Source organism: Pleurodeles waltl, chromosome 9, assembly GCF_031143425.1.
Source record: "Pleurodeles waltl isolate 20211129_DDA chromosome 9, aPleWal1.hap1.20221129, whole genome shotgun sequence".
Taxonomy (NCBI): Eukaryota; Metazoa; Chordata; class Amphibia; order Caudata; family Salamandridae; genus Pleurodeles; species Pleurodeles waltl.
In genome coordinates this window covers 557804752-557820737 of record NC_090448.1, presented here as the reverse complement: position 1 = coordinate 557820737, position 15986 = coordinate 557804752, and the positions used below count along the sequence as shown (strand labels likewise).

At 45.4% G+C, this 15986-nt stretch overlaps 1 protein-coding gene across 4 annotated transcripts in view; it reads right to left on the bottom strand.

Moving 5' to 3' along the window:
* Positions 1-15432, bottom strand: part of B3GNT8 (UDP-GlcNAc:betaGal beta-1,3-N-acetylglucosaminyltransferase 8) — a 105307-nt gene extending 89875 nt beyond the window's left edge. Inside the window, exon 1 of one of the 4 annotated variants that reach the window (XM_069207513.1) lies at positions 15129-15432. The gene's annotated coding sequence lies outside the window, so the exon portion shown is untranslated. Of the gene's footprint in view, positions 1-10313; positions 10509-10545; positions 10618-15128 lie in introns of those variants that run through there. The other 3 variants (XM_069207518.1, XM_069207515.1, XM_069207514.1) reach the window with 3 other exon arrangements.
* Between the last annotated feature and the right edge of the window lie 554 nt (positions 15433-15986).

Below are 15986 nucleotides of genomic sequence, written 5' to 3'. Positions count from 1 at the left end.
ATGCAGACACACTGAGAAATTATCAGACTCCTGAGACCAACAGACACTTAAGGACAACCAGAAACTTCCAGGCACCTGAAGCCCAAGAAGCACATTCAAGCACCACAGCAGTAACCATGAACAGACATTCTGAAAACAGCCACCTCCATCAGGTACCAGACACCCTGTGGCTGAAATCAACTGTCCAACGCCACAGATACTGACAGACAACTGACACTGTCAGACACTTACAGAACATCAAACTTAAAAGAGACCAATGGAGCAGTACATGCGACACTCCAAGTCAAGGCACTAAAATATTATGAAATGGCGAAATTGAACTGGTACACACAGCTGATGACTGTGAGCAGTGAACTTACCTAAACCTCTGAAAACGGGGCTCTGTGGTGTTCAGTGGCATAAAACAGGGCGAGGTACCCGCGTTGTAGGAGGGGGAGCGGACGTGGGGGCACCACGGTTCCCAATGGGGACGAGGGGTAGGGGGGGCATCAGCCCTCAAGTGCCCTCTGCAGAATGCTTGCAGTTACAGTTAGACTGCCTTGTGGTTTTCCCGAGCAGAAAGTTACAAACACTGTTGATTGAATGTTGCTTGTTAAGAGGGGCCCAACACAAAGACTCCTCGCTCTCACTGTCACGGACAGAGAAAGGTGTAAATCTGAGGCATGGATGTAACAAACACCCTGCAGGCCCCAATGAGAGCTGGGCACTCCCCGCTCCCTGCGGCTCAGGTCATAAAGTACATTTTAAAAGGATGCAGGACTCCAGCTGCTAAGACGAGCATGCTCAGATGGAGACCCTTCTTCAGGGCGGTCTGTAACTTGTGCGCCCCATCCGAGGTGGGGTGGTATCCAATACCGACCTGCTGCATCTCTTACAAGTTCTCATCTAGCGACTCGTCTGAAGACTGAAGGAGGACACAGGAAACCATAGGCCAACAGAAGGTCTCAGTGAGGAGGCCTGTTCCAGGGTGGAACAGACTGCTAGAGAACCTAAGCCCTCCAACAAGCACCCCTGTTGTTCCTACTGACCTCATTCTGATGCTAAAGTACAAGATGTCCTGGCCTGGGAAGAGATACTAGCACAACTTGCAGACCTGCCAACTCAAACAAAATATTTACCGTGTGAGGAGGGGTGGGCCTTAGAGGGTCGGAGCCTTATGACAAGAAGTACCTACAAGGCACTTTTTGCCCTGCCCCAATCCCTCTCATCCAAAGAAAAAAATATATATTGCTGAGGATGATGCTGATATACAATGCTATTTTCACACCCCTTAATGGGCATCAGCAGTTCAAAGCACAGTGGTTTTCAGCTCGTTTTCCTTCCCACAGTGTGATATTGGTTCCTCGCCGGGTGCAAAAAGCTTATATTGTGTTTCACACTGTGGCACTGTGTGAGTTGGCAGGTCTGAACTTGCCTACTGCAGTTGATTAGCCCCTGCTCCCACTATGATGCTTGCTGCAAGCTTATACTGTACTGCATGGGTACTCACAAACATTTCCTCAGGGGTCACAAAGAACTCTCTGTGGCTTGCCCGAGGGCCGCACCCAAACCAACAGGGAAGGGTTCGGGTGATGAAAGGTGGGGGGATGCCAAGCAGATGTGGACAACAAACCGAGCCTTTGCATGACTTCTGTCTGCCACCAATGCTCTATTCTCATGCACCAAGAATTAAAGTCAAAGCATAAACTTCTAGTTTGAAATACAAGAGGAAAAGAGAGACTCATCTGATGGCTGAATTGCAAAATGTGAAACCAGAAAACCTGGTATCTGTCCTGGCTTCCCAGTTGACCAAATTGTGTGATCCTAGGCAATTGATTAATTTCACTTTGCCTCATTTTTCTTCATTATCACATGAGAGTCCTTGAAATACACGAGTTCCAGATGTGCGCTGTACAATACCTTTTCTTGTGGTTTATTTAATAAACTATAATGTTGTTCCAGTTATATAACAACCAGGACTATGCACAAGGTGCACCTGACAAATGACTCTTCTTTTAATAATGCCATTGATTTCCGAATGTGGGCAGCATGATTGTTTACAAGATCATGTGTGAAAAATATCACTACAAATAAATGTCTCTCAATGCAGTGACACAACCTGATGTACTAAGGAAAACGGCTCATGCATGTTAATAAAGCACACTTTTTTTAAGTTTGCAGAGAAGTTTATCATGTCTTTAAAAGTAAAGGGGTTCCCAAAGATAAGTTGGCTAGGACACCATCTATGCTTTTTTCCTATTACTTTAGTTAAGGTGTAAATAAATTATGTGCATTTCACGGTTTTCTGAATGTTCCTTCTCTGTCATGTGTACAGCAGTCCAGTGCTGCCATTAACCATGGGGCCACAATTAGAGGTCAAGAGGGCCGCATGCGGGGCCATACTTTGAGTATCCCTGCTGTACTGTATCATGTATATAATGACTTTCTAGCCCTGACAAGGTCCCTGTGCATTTAAATAAAATAAAAATAAAGAATTTTTAAAATGCATTTATTCAATCAAGTTCATTGCTGAGTAATGTTTATTTTAAATCTCTGAAAACTCTTTGCCCAGTTCCAAAAAGCTCATAAGCCAGCTGCACCCCGTTTAACTTTGACAATAGGGACAATATTCACAAACCGCATTTTGTAGTATAGTTTCAAGTACTACAAAACATACTACAAATTGTAATTGACAAACTATAGCCCTGATTACTAGTTTGGCAGACGGGAACACCCGTCCACCAAAGTTCCAACAGGGTGGCCGCCACTGTAGTGGCGACCTCCCCGTTGGCCCCATTATGACTTTCGCACTGGTCTGACGGGCGGAAACCAAGGTTTCTGCCGGTCTGCACAGTGGGAAAGTGGAGGCAGCATTGTCACAGTCTCAAGATCGAGCCGGTGGCAATGATGCTGCCCACAGGGGCCACCAGCACCCGAGGCCGCGGACATGGGCAGTGCAGGGGCCCCCTGTGGCCCCCTAAACCTGTTCTCCACCAGCCTTTTCAGGACAGTAAAACTGCCATGAAAAGGCTGGTGGAGACCCAGGTTGTAATCAGTAGCACCCTGGCTGAATGCAACCTGCATCTGCCGTCAGGCCATCAGGATAACCGATGCCGGCAGAGACGGAGGTACCCTGGTGGTCGGACCACCAGGGTCGTAATGTGGCGGTTGGACACCACTGGAGTGATGGTACACACTAACACCGTGAGTCTGGGGGTCTAGTGACCACCAGACTCATAATAAGGCCCTACATGTTGAGTTTTACGCCTCTGCATTACCTATATTTATGCCTCTGAAGTTCTATGCTCTGACTGAAAAGTATGTGCACACTTCACTACACGTTCTAGTAGCAAACGTAGGTAGGACTGGAGGGATTGGGTAGTAAAAGGGGTAGACTTACAGCAAAAGGGGATGGGATTAGAGAGGAGTAAAAGGCATCTAGGGAGGGTCAGAGAGGCACCTAGGGAGAAGCATCACACACCCACATTAGAGTAAGCAAATGGCATTACTATGGGAATAGAGACATTTAACTTACCCATTTGTAGTAGGTTTGCAGTCGGAGTTTGTAAAAATCGTAATTAGTAACCTTACTCTAAAGTGTAAACTTACTCCAGAATGTGAATTGCCTTTCTGAATCAGGGCCTATGCACAGAATTGCACATAAATTATCAGATTTAAGGATGAGAGCCTGAAATATTTTGATCGAGTTGCATGAATACACACATAGTTGTTAAGTAATATGCAACAACACTTCAGGCAGTCCTAGCTTTTAGCAAACATGCTGACATTTGGACACTGTATTATCTCTACCTATTTAAGCGTGGGATAGGGTCTCCATGGCAGCAGTGGGCAACTATCCCCTCACAGTCGCACAGGTTGTAACTTGGGTAAGGTAGGCTTGCGTTTCAGAAACCTTTCCCTCGCTTGTTTTTGGTGAGGAAGAAGAACATAGCTGTTGCCACCATATCCTTGTTTTGTGAGGGAGGCTCGCTCTGCTGCTTGCTTACCATGCTTAACCTGTTGGCTAAGGGGCCCATACACAGCTGCTATTCGTGATTTGTTTTGTGCAAAGTGGGTGCGCCCCACTCCTTCCAAGTCTATACCTGTATTGTTAAGAAGACTTCAATTAGTGGCTCTGATTTCTCTATGGGGACTGTACACCTGGTTCCAATTCTGCATGCTCTTTGTGCAACAGTGGATTTGAAAGGTGATGTCACGCTTCTCCGTTTCAGTGTTTGGAAAGCTTGCACTGCTGCTGCCTATGGCGGGCCTTCTGTGTACATGAAGGAAGCATGTACTGGGGCTGCCTTTGTTTTTCGGGTTTGTGTCTCGGAGGTTTGTTGTCCAGCTCTGTGAGGTGTTCCAGTGTTTTGTGACGGAAATTCGCCCCGGTTCTGCCCTCGGCGGTAGCAAGGGTGCCATGTGCTTTACCGCAAGCAGCGTAAATGGTCTGACTGCTGGTGGAGTAGCAAAATCGGGGTCCAGTGCGCATCTGAGGTCTCTGGACTCCGGTGCCACTGTACCTGGTGTACCACTGCTACTACCCTGCTTGTGCCCGTGTTGAAGGGAGAAGTTTACACGACTTCTGCCTGTGCTAGTTTGTAAATTCATGCAAATTGTGTTGACATACTGTGTATTTATTTAAAGCCACATTACTTGCAGTCACTCTGTATGCCTATGCTAAATCAAGCCTCACGTGCCTGCTCGCTTCGGGCCTACACAGCCTCGCTTTCATGCCTGGCACAGCAAAGCACGAATTCTTATTTGAGCGCGCTCAGCATGTGGGAGTTCCTTTGTTGTTCCTTTTTCAAGGTCTTTTTGCACTCTTCCCGTAAGAAATCCATGCAACTGGTAACACTACTATCTAAAGGTCTGGTTTCGGTCATGCCTATCCTCCAATTGCTTATATCAAGAAAAAGTCTGACTGTAGGGAAACGTGTAAGGGAATCAACATTAGATGCTGAAACAGCTTGGGATGTGAAGCTCTTTGTCTCTGTTTTGAAATATCTCTTTTTTTGCTTGTTTTTGCATAATGTGGGTGTTTTAGCCTTACAAGTAGGCTTGTGGCCTTTCTTCTGCCACAGTTCCTGTTCCTTGTGTGTATGAAACTTGCCATTATGAATGGAATATGCAGCGTCTATTTGAGTTTGAAGTTAAGCATATACTTTCGCTGGCTGTGCTGTTTCTGGCTCCTGCGACACATTTGCCACTTCTCTCGTTGTTACTGAAACCTGTTGCAAATGTCAAAGTGACATCTGTGGCTTCTGTCATCTTGACCTGACAAGATGGGGATAAATGGGAGGAAATAACGACCATGGGGGGCGGGAACAAAGAAAAAGAAGGTGGAATTAAAGCAAAGGAAGAGAGAACGCAATTGTGGGTTGCAAAATGATTAAAGGGTGTGAAAAAAAGTACAGAAACTATGTGTAGGAAGCTGGCTCTGTATATACTATATCAAAATGAGAAATAGTGTTCACAGAGTCTAGGGGTTCCCCAGAGGCTTAACAGAGGCTAAAGTAGAAAATCTAATGCTCTCTCTTGTGGTAGTGTGGTTGAGCAGTTAGGCTTATGAGAGGGTAGTGCAAAGCATTTGTTGTTCACACACAGGCAATAGAAGAAGCCCACACTCAATGACTTAACTCTAGACCAATGGTTTTTATATGCAAAAATATATTTTCTTAATTTATTTTTAGGCCCACAAAATTCAAGTTGCAGGTAAATACTTCAATAGGTTTGTATTTCACTCATGTATCAACAGTACTCTGCTTGAAATAGATAACTCATACAGTTTTTCAAATATTGGTAAAAATCTGTTTTAAAAATGGACAGTGCAATTTTCACAAACAGTTCCCGGGGGGAAGAAAAGTTAGTCGATTTGCAGGTAAGTATTCAACATACAGTTTCAGTCTCTGGGTTTTAGGAAGTCCACTGGTCGGGGTTCATACTGACCCCAAACACCCACCACCAGCAACACGGGGCCGGCCGGGTGCAGAGGTCAAAGATGAGCAAACTTAACGTGGGCTCCTAGAGAGACAGGAGGTACTCAAAATCAGGCCTGCCTTTACCTGCGGCTTGGAGGGCAGACCAGGGGGGATTAGAGGAGCACTGGGGGGGCCACAAGTAGGCACCAAATACACACCGTCAGCGGCACAGGGGCAGCCGGGTGCAGGGTGCAAACAGGACGTCAGGCTCCCAATGCTGGTCTATGAAGGGACCCCGGGGGTTCACTCAGAGGCTGCAGGCGAGGTCCAGGGGGTCGTCTCAGGCAGACCACAGGTTGGACAGGGAGGAGGGCCGCCAGCTGAACGTTGCTGCACTGGAGGTCGGGTTCTCCAAGGCCAGGGGCTGCAGGTGCAGTGTGCCTTTAGGTGTCAGATATCTTCGTAGCTCCGGAGCTTCGCATCAGGGGGGTCCTCGCAATTCCCTCTGCAGGCTTTGGCGTGGAGAGGTCAACCCAGGGTGGGCACTTGCTCAGAATCGCCAGGGAATCCTCTGTAGCTGGTTGGGTCACCTGGACACAGGCCCTGGGCGTCGGGTGCAGAGTGGTTAGGATTCACGCATTCGGAGTGAAGTGGGAGTCCTTAGTTGTTGGCTTCTTCTTAGACAGGGCTGCTGTCCACAGGAGTTCTTGGTCCTTTTGGATGCAGGGCAATCCTGAGGAACTTGGCAGAGGTCGCTGGTCCCACTTTGAAGCAGGAGACAGGCCTGTAGGGCTCGGGCCAAAACAGTTGTCGTCTTTCTTCTTCTCTGCTGGGGGTTTCAGCTAAGCAGTCCTTCTTCTTGTCAGGTCGCCAGGAATTTGGTGAGCTGGGTTCAGTGAGGCCCTTAAATCATAGATTTAGGGGTGTTTTAGGGGTCAGAGGGCAATAGCCCATGGCTACTGTCCCTGAGGGTGGCTACACCCTTCTTGTGCCCACTCCCTTTGGGGAGGGAGGCACAAACCTAATCCTATTGCTCCCTGTCCTCCAAACCAAGATGGAGGATTCTGCAGGGATGGCGTCACCTCTGCTCTGGACACCTTAGAGGTAGTCCTGGCTGGGGTGGTCACTCCTCCCTGTTTTCCCTAATTTTCTAGCCAGACTTGCCGCCAAAAGTGGGGCTTTGTCCAGGGGCGGGCAACTCCACTAGCTGGACTGCCCTGGGGCACTATAATCAGAGGCTTGAGCCTTTGAGGCACACTGCCAGGTGTTACAGTTCCTGTAGGGGGGAGGTGTGAAGCACCTCCACACAGGACAGGCTTTGTTTCTGACCACCAAGAGCACAAAGGCTCTCACCCCATGTGGTCAGAAACTTGTTTGAAAGTGGTAGGATGGCACAGACTGTTCAGTCCTGCACTAGAAGTTTGGCTAACATACAGGAGACATATCTAAGATGCCCTCTATGTGCATTTTTCACTACATTCCACACTGGCATCAGTGGGGGTTTATTGTGCTGAGAAGTTTGATACCAAACTTCCCAGTATTCAGTGAAGCCATTATGAAGCTGCGGAGTTCATTATGACAAACTTCCAGACCATGTACTCAATATAGCTGCACTGCACTTTCAATGTGTAAGAATAGACTTAGACACTGTATGGGCATATTGCTCATGCAGGTATGCCCTCACCTGTGGTATAGAGCACCCTGCCTTAGGGCTGTAAGGCCTGCTAGAGGGGTGTCTTACCTAAGCCACGGGCAGTGGTTTGAGGGCATCGCACCCTGAGGGGGGTGCCATGTCGACTTTGCCTTTTTCTCCCTACCAGCACACACAGGCTGCATAGGCAGTGTGCAGGTGCTTGGTGAGGGGTCCCCTAGGGTGACATAACACATGCTGCAGCCCTTGGGGACTTTCCCTGGCCACAGGGCCCTTGGCACCATGGGTACCTTTTACAAGGGACTTAACTGTGGGCCAGGGTTGTGCCAATTGCGGAAACAAAGGTACAGATTTTGTGAAAGAACACTGGTGCTTGGGCCTGTTTAGCAGGATCCCAGCACACTTTCAATCAAAGTTGGCATCAACACTAGGCAAAAAGTGGGGGGTAACCAAGCCAACAATGGCACTTTCCTACACTATGTGTAAGAGATAAAAGTGAAAAGGAGAGAGAAAGAAAAATAATGGTAGAAACAAATGCGGTGGAGGGCGCTATGGATGAGAATCCAGATGTGAAATAAACAGAAAGAACATGAAAAGCCAAGGAAGTGCACCAAGGGAAAAGAAGCAACAGCTAGAAAGAAAAGGGGAAATGGAAGGAGAAAGGAAGTGAGGGCCAAAAGGATTGGGACAGTCAGTAAGGGAACCGTCAAAGAATGGGAAAAAAGAGTATGAGATGGAGACCGTTAGAGAGTGGCCATGTGAGGACAGGAGTCAAACAAGGAAGGGGGAGAGGAATGAAGCCAACTAGTGCAAGGTGGATACGAAAGTTAGACGGGGTGGACAGGGGCTCAAGAGAATGAGTGAAGAATTGTGATGGGAAAGAGAGATAGCAGAGTGGCGGGAAAGGTAAGTCACTGAAATACAAAGGGAGGAGAGTTGAGGAAGACCAGAAACTTGAGTGAGCTGAAGCAGAAACTTGAAAAGATAGAGGTAGTAAAATTAAGAGACATTAAAGTGGCAGCTTGAGTGGAGCTGCTAGAAGATGAAGGCAGGAGATTGACAGGGGAGGTAAGGGAAAATAGTGTGACAGGAGTCAGAGACTGAAAGGAAGAGGTAATGGAAACCAGGTGATGTTTCTCAGGGAATGAGTGTCTTAAAGGTGTAATGAGATGGGAAACTGGGGGGATACAGAAGTTATGTGCATTGTATAGCACTTACTAACAGGTGGTGCAGTGCACCCGGGGCTATGGCATTGGGGCCCCTTGCACCCAAATTATGGATGTTTTTACTACTGGACGGGGAAAGGTTGTCCAATTTCACATGGGTGCATTAAGGCCCATGGCATCCTTGTTATGTCAGTGCTTACTAACAGCTGTACGGTCCTGTAATGCATCTGGAATCAGGGAGGTCTACCCGGTTCTGGGTGCTTTTTTTTGTTTACCAAATTCAAAGTGCTTTGACGACACTGTACTTGAGTGTGTTTTGAAATGTTTGAATGTGAGCAATACTTGCTGGTATTCTATTAGGTCAGACTAGTTTAGTGTAAGTGATGTTGAATAGTGGGAAATTAGATCGTTTTATGAATTTGCATTGGGTAATACGTGTATGAATGTGTGTGCAAAGGACTCTGACGTTTGTTTTGTTCCACTTGGGTTGTCATTTTTTTAGCTTCAGATAGCTGTTATGTTTTGAGGCATCTTTGCCAGTTAGGTGATTTTTATGTCATTCTATATGTATGTGAGAGTATTAGGTTTTAGGTTAATATCAGGGCCACTGGAATTATGCGATTCGGTGCCACATCATTTTCCACATAAATATAAATTTGCCACTTTCTGAATAACCTGCATATTTTATTTAAAAAAAAAACAATTGAGGACTTAACAAAGGGGGCTATTAATGTATATTTGTTTCTCGAGAAATCTAATTTAAATGTGTGACTCTCTAGCATATTTGGAGTAAACTAGTGGACAACAAAGTATGTTCCCTGAAAACACTGCCACAGACATTTGAACATGGACAACTTTTTTTGTCAGTTATATAACTTAAATGTCCCCAATCATGCAGTTGACCCTGGACACTCTCTAACTGATCAGTTGTACTCTTTTTATCGATTGAAGCACGGTGAAAGCCTGAGTCGGTCCTGTCACGAGTTTTAAATAGCGACACGTAGACCTCAGGGAAAGCAATGCGCCCAATGACTAATTTGATCACTGTCTTTTACAGTTTTGCTCATACATTCCATTTAGGCCTTGGTAAGTGACAGCGAATGCCTTTTCAGACTTGAGAACTGGATCGCCTCTAGGCGCTATCCTCTATAGTATTTAGGTACAGGGATATGGTGATCGTGAAATGGGTATGACTCTGAGCACACCGCACACAAAAATAATCCCACAATATTTCAAAAATAATCATGGACTTCACCGCGTGGTTTGGTGTATATTACCAAGTACTATAGAAATTCAAAAGAAGAAATCACGTGCCAAAAAATAATAGAATCATAATAGAATCGCCAATCCTGGAAACACAGCTATTTCCTTTTACACTGCAAAGCTTGTGATGCCCCGTCTCACGAGCGATAGAATTAAAGCCTAAAGTGGAAAAATGCATTCGTCATTATTGCTTTCGGTCACGCGTCAACCCCAACCCCCTTCCCCGCCCTGGTCGAGGGGTGACCGACTTAGAGTGTAGACACAAACAGAAGCTGTGTGTAGCTCATTTCACCCGGTAAATGGCAAACACAAATTATCTGAAAACGCGACTACCAAGTGGTGCTTTGCCGTAGATCACACAAGGACAAACGGATGAGCCAGGCATCTAAACCCACGTTACCGGAGTCAGTTCAGCCCCTTGACGACATGTCGCCTGTTTCCTGGCTGCAGAACTTTTCCTGTGACCCCAGTGAAGCGCCTCTTCGAATCCGAAGCGCCCCCACCCTCTCCTCTAGTGACCGTCGGTGGTCCTTGTCCTGCCAGCAAAACTCGCCCCTTCCCGCACCTTCCTCCGCCTTTAAAGGGATCGTGCACTCGCTGTGTTTTCATCTGGCCGTGCAGCAAGGAAAACGACTTGCCGACTAAAGCGCTGCTCGACTCCAAAGTGTAGAGTGTGTATGCGTGTGGAGTGTGGGCTGGGGGGAGGCGCGGCCGCGGCGACTCTTCGCCCCACATTTGTGAGTTTTGTCCGCGGCATAGTTTATTCCCATAGATGGTTCTCGGTGGCGGCGGCGGGGGTCATGGGAGGCATAAACTGAGTGTGCCGTCATGTGGCTGCTTTTGTAGCTGGAACACGAGCAAGCAAAAAAGCACTGTTAGAGCCGAGGCGCCTCACTTGCGTTTTCAGTGGTGAATAAATAAAAAGGCAAACGAACATCAGCTTTCTACCTACATAAAGTGGATCTATGAGATAAAGAATTTAGGAGCATGTTTACAAGAAAACTTTTCTTGCCCCCCCCCCCCCACAGGCACCTAACTACACCATGGTTGCGCCTTATTTACAATACGGTGCACCTTGGTGGTAGTTAGGGCAATAGCGTCAACATTTTTGACGCTATTGTGGTGCTTTGCTACACTAGCGTCAAAAATGTTGACACTAGTGCAGCAAAGCACAAGGAGGCCGATTGAATATAATGGGTGCGTCCTGATAAAGCCTACTCTGAGCAGGCGTTAAAAATGACTGAAAAAATGGAGCAGTGAAATATGGTAACTCTGCACCGGAATGCCCCTTGCATACATTATGCCTGGCGCAGGCATAATGTGGCGCAAGGGGTTACACAGTGGCGGAATGCAAGCATTGCACCACTTTGTAAATATTGCGCGGCAGAAACGCCACCACATCGCTGACTTAGCATCCAAAAAATGATGCTACGGCAGCCCTAAGGTGGCGCAAGAGGCTTCTAAATATGCTCCTAAATGTGATGACTCAGAGTGCTTTTGATATCTGAAATTGCCCCTAGCGCATTGCAATCCAAGCACCTGCCACCTTTCGCCATTTCTTGTCATTTACTGCCACATGAGAAACTATGTATAAAAGTCCATTACACTTTCAAACTGTGTGTCCCAATAAGCTATCTCACTGGGTTAGTGCATCTAAAGTAGTGGTTCCCAACCTGTGCTCCAGGGACCGCTGGGTGTCATGAAACCTCCTCATGGAGTCTGTGATTTCTTCCAAAATGAACTAATATTATCAGAATAATAAAGTGTAAATAAAATAAATAAAGTGGCTAAATGTACAATTAATTTTTTTTAAAACGTACTGTAAATGTCAAGGTATTTGAGGTTGAAGGCTAAAAATTAAATTAGTATCCTCAAATTGATTTGTGGAAGCAGTACATATTCATCAAACTGAATATACTATGAACTATGTGTGGCTTCAACTGATTGTATACAAGCTCCAACCTGCCTATTAAGTTTAATTTTTTTATTTTGTTTGCAAATTGGATAAACTGTGTTATTGTTTGTGTATGTTTGATGGAATGTTTGTTTCTGTATTTTTCTGTATTGTTTTGAGGCTCAAATCATCGTCAATGTATAGGCCTAGGTGCCCGCTTCCAGTAATGCCTCAGTGGGGGGTCCGTGGATTCCACTAATGATAACATGGGGGTCCACAGAAGTCAAAAGTTGGGAACCACTGATCTAAAGCACATTTTTGGTCAATGAACCTGCTGCAGAGATCATTTTGTTATAATCAGCACACACGTTTCCAATTCTGTGTATACATCCTTCACACAATGTGTTCCAATTGTAGCATCGTCTCATTTGGGTTATGTATTTACTTCTTAAAACTCTGTCCAAACTACAGGTCATATAAGGTCACATCCATCCACCCGTTCACCTTTTTTAATTTGATAAAATAAGTATCATTCACACTGCTAACTGTAAACGTAACGTCTGCGATGTACAAACTGACAATCTCTGGCAGCAAGCTCTTGCTGGAAAAAAAAAACCCAAATACTATTAGTATTACTCAGTTAATAAATACTCTTCGTCCCTATGTGGAGCATTTTGTTGAGTAACTGAGTGAAGGTGCTGTTTTTTGATGGTGAATATGCACGCACTAATTAGCAGTTACAAGGTGGTGCAAAATTCTCCTGAAGAGCATTTGGGCGCTTCAATGTAAGTGTTCTATTATTGCATTATAGTCACATAACACACATTTACATAAATTAAGCCGGACCTATGGGTGTTGCCAATTCTTGCTAGCACTGTCAAATTAGTAACAATTATGATTTTGTAGTGAATAACCAAAATTGGAAATGTTCCTATTCTGAAAATGTGAGACCTTAAATTTCAAAGGTATGTGAGCAGGGTAAGTGGTCTCCAGAGTGCCTCGATCACTCCTGCTCTACCCTTCACACCACTGTCTTCTTCAGCAGTCTCTCACTGTTAAGTACTTGTGCCCTTTTTAGGGCCCACATATTTCTAAAATCCCCCTTCTGCAAATCTGACAAGTCATCTCTTTCCTCTTCAGCACTGTCTTTCCACTACCTCCTACATTTCACCTCCTCCACCTCCCGCATCCTCAATCAACTATTTACTGTGCATTTTCTTGCCCTTTGGCACTGTCAATACTGCAAAAGTTGTGTCTGTTGCTGACACACTGAGCCAAAGAATAAAAATTACAACTGGCACATATGAGAGCATCAGTCTCTGTGCTCTGAAGGGAGGCCAAGGATTGGATGTGCATATAGTCCTAACACTTTTATGACCCACTGACAAGCAAAGTGAGAACATTTCCCTGCCATCAGAAAGAGATCCAGGGCCCTTAACCGTACTCTGTCATAGACACCCATCCGCAACCAAAAACTTACCCAGACCCCTGGATAAGAATTAGCTCAGAGTACACGCCATACAAGAGTCATACGTTGCATGAAAAAATTATAGACACAGCATCTGAAAAAAACAAATACTCTTAGGCCAGGTAAGAAGAAGTAAACATGAAATGTAAACAGGGACTGCGTCACTCCCATGAATTACCTCAGAGCTTTTTAGATTCATAGTTAAGAAATCGATCAGTATTTTTTGTTTATAAAGTTAGGCTCAAGAATAAAGTGTTCGGTATGGACCCGTTTCAAAGTTATTTTTAATTACTGCTGGGTCTGAGACTGGACAGGTCCCTCTTAAAGCCCTCATTTTACCCATCTATTACCTCATTTGTTAATTTTTTCATGTTTCTCTTTTTTCATTTTCTCACAGCTTTTACTTTCCTTTCTTTATATTTCCTTCCTAGCTTGGATTTCTCTATTTCATTAACATTGTTCGCTTATACCTCCTTTCCTTATTGTTTGTGCCTTTTATTTTCTCCCCCATTCATATTCTCTCGCTTCTTTTGTTTACTGGATAAAACAGTCTGAGCAAAGCATGTGTCAGCTGATAAATCATTCCAAGGTAAGCCTGATTATGGCAGCTCAAGTTGAACTGTGAATAAATCCTCCACTATAATGGGCAAATAGGGAGCCAGTGTCCCCACTGTGAAAGAAACATAAAACTACTCTTGGCTGTGTGCGAGGCTTTTGTTTTTCTGTCCCTTTGTTTTTTTCCCCTTGCTGCTCTTTTCTCTCCTTTCCTCCTTTGTGATACCCTTTTACTGACCATGTTTTTTTCCTTCCTGTGTTGTTTTCACTCATTTTCCCACTCACACTGCGCGATTTCTTTTTTTGTTTTTCCTCTCATGAGTTTCATACCCATGTACCATGCGCCTAGATTCACATCTGGAAGTGTTACATACACCAGGGCCATACCACAGAAACTTCGCAGTTGTGCAAAAAAGTGCAAAGGCATCACGTCACTTCTCCTACTTTTGCATAAAAATTAGATTGCACAAGGTCAAAACACGCAACGAATGCGCACTTGTTTGCAGTGATATCCTAAGCATTAGAAAAATAAAGTTACTCCACTTTGAAGGATGAGTCTGTGTTTAAATCAAAATCAGTTAGTCAGTTTAGATTGCCACAAAAGGTCGATTTATTTTTAAGGGCTGTTCGCCCATTCGAATTTCTTTGTTAACATATCTAAGGCTTAAGAAAAATGATTTATAAGCAATATATTATTTTTTCACATTATTTCACATGCCTTCTTCTACATTCTTGTTTGGCTTAACAATCTTTTTGCAGTATCTCCTGGAGTAAAATCTGGCCATTCCGTATAACACATGCAGCAAAAATTGTGCAGTGGATTTGTCCGATTTTTGCACAAGCCCCAAGTGTTTTGACTATGACCTCGAGTTGCATTGCTTGTTTGCATCTCAAATCCCATTCATTTGTGTATTTGCATTCATCACATAACACTGCGCGGCCTGGCAACCTTAAGCAGACAGTCAGGAAGCTCCAGAAATTTTTGGTGCCTTTTCAGGCGCATTTTTTTGGACGTTTTCATTAGTCACGACTTTGCATCCGTGGTAATGTTTTATTTACACTCCATACGACTTTGAAAACCGCTGTTCCCTTCCTGTCACTGCACGTGCAGAAATTCTTTGCTCCGCCTCGCCTGTAGCCATCTGCCTCATTCGTTGGGAATGGAAAAATCATATTCCGGCGGTGGTACGGAAACTGGCGCGGAGGGATCCCACTGACGCACCGCACTTACCTCGCAACGGAAGCTGACAAAGTTAGCGACGGGGGCGGGGGTCAGCGCCCTGAGGTCCCTGGTGTCCAGCGAGTGTCCCGGGCAGGTGCTGCTCCTCCTGGAGCTTTCTGTCTAAGGCGCGCGCTCGCTCCCTTCTCCTGGGTGCGCCTCTTCCTCTTACCAACCTCTCATCTCGCGCTACCCCGCCCTCTCTGGCAGCCGCGCGTACAGTTTCCGTCTCTTTACCACCTCCGCCCATTCTAGGAGAGTTCGCCATCTCGACTTGTCGCTCTCTTGACTCCGTTTTTTTCCGTTCGCTTCATATTCTTATACTCCCCTTCTCCCAGTGGTTAATTTGTAAATAAAAACGTGCTGATGCTAAGCTCCCCTCTGAAATTCGCGGCTGCTGTATTTAAATGTGCGAGCGCAGACTACTGAGGCAGCGTAACCCCAAAGCCATCTCTCGCCACTTTTATCTATTTACAGCCACTCCCTGCCCATTCAGCTCACTCTTGCAGCTTTCTGCTTTCTCCCTTTGTGACGCTTTTCCGCCTTTCTTTCCTCCATCTTTCCCAGATGTTTCTTTTGCTCGCAGTAATTCCCTGAAGCAGAAAAGTAAGTGCCGGTGCTCCCCACCGGCTCAAATTAAGTACTGCTTCCTAATATTTCTCTGTATCACTCACCTCCTACTTTTCTGCCACAACACATTCTCTTTATCTTACGGTCTTCTGTTTGTCACCCGTGCATATTTTCTTACAAATACCATTCTCTATTTTGTTCCAGATCTAACTCGCTTCACAGTCATCCTCTCATCCTCGTTTTATTCATCTTCCTTTCACTTGCTCCCATTTTTTCCCTGTGGTTTAGACTCACTCTTCT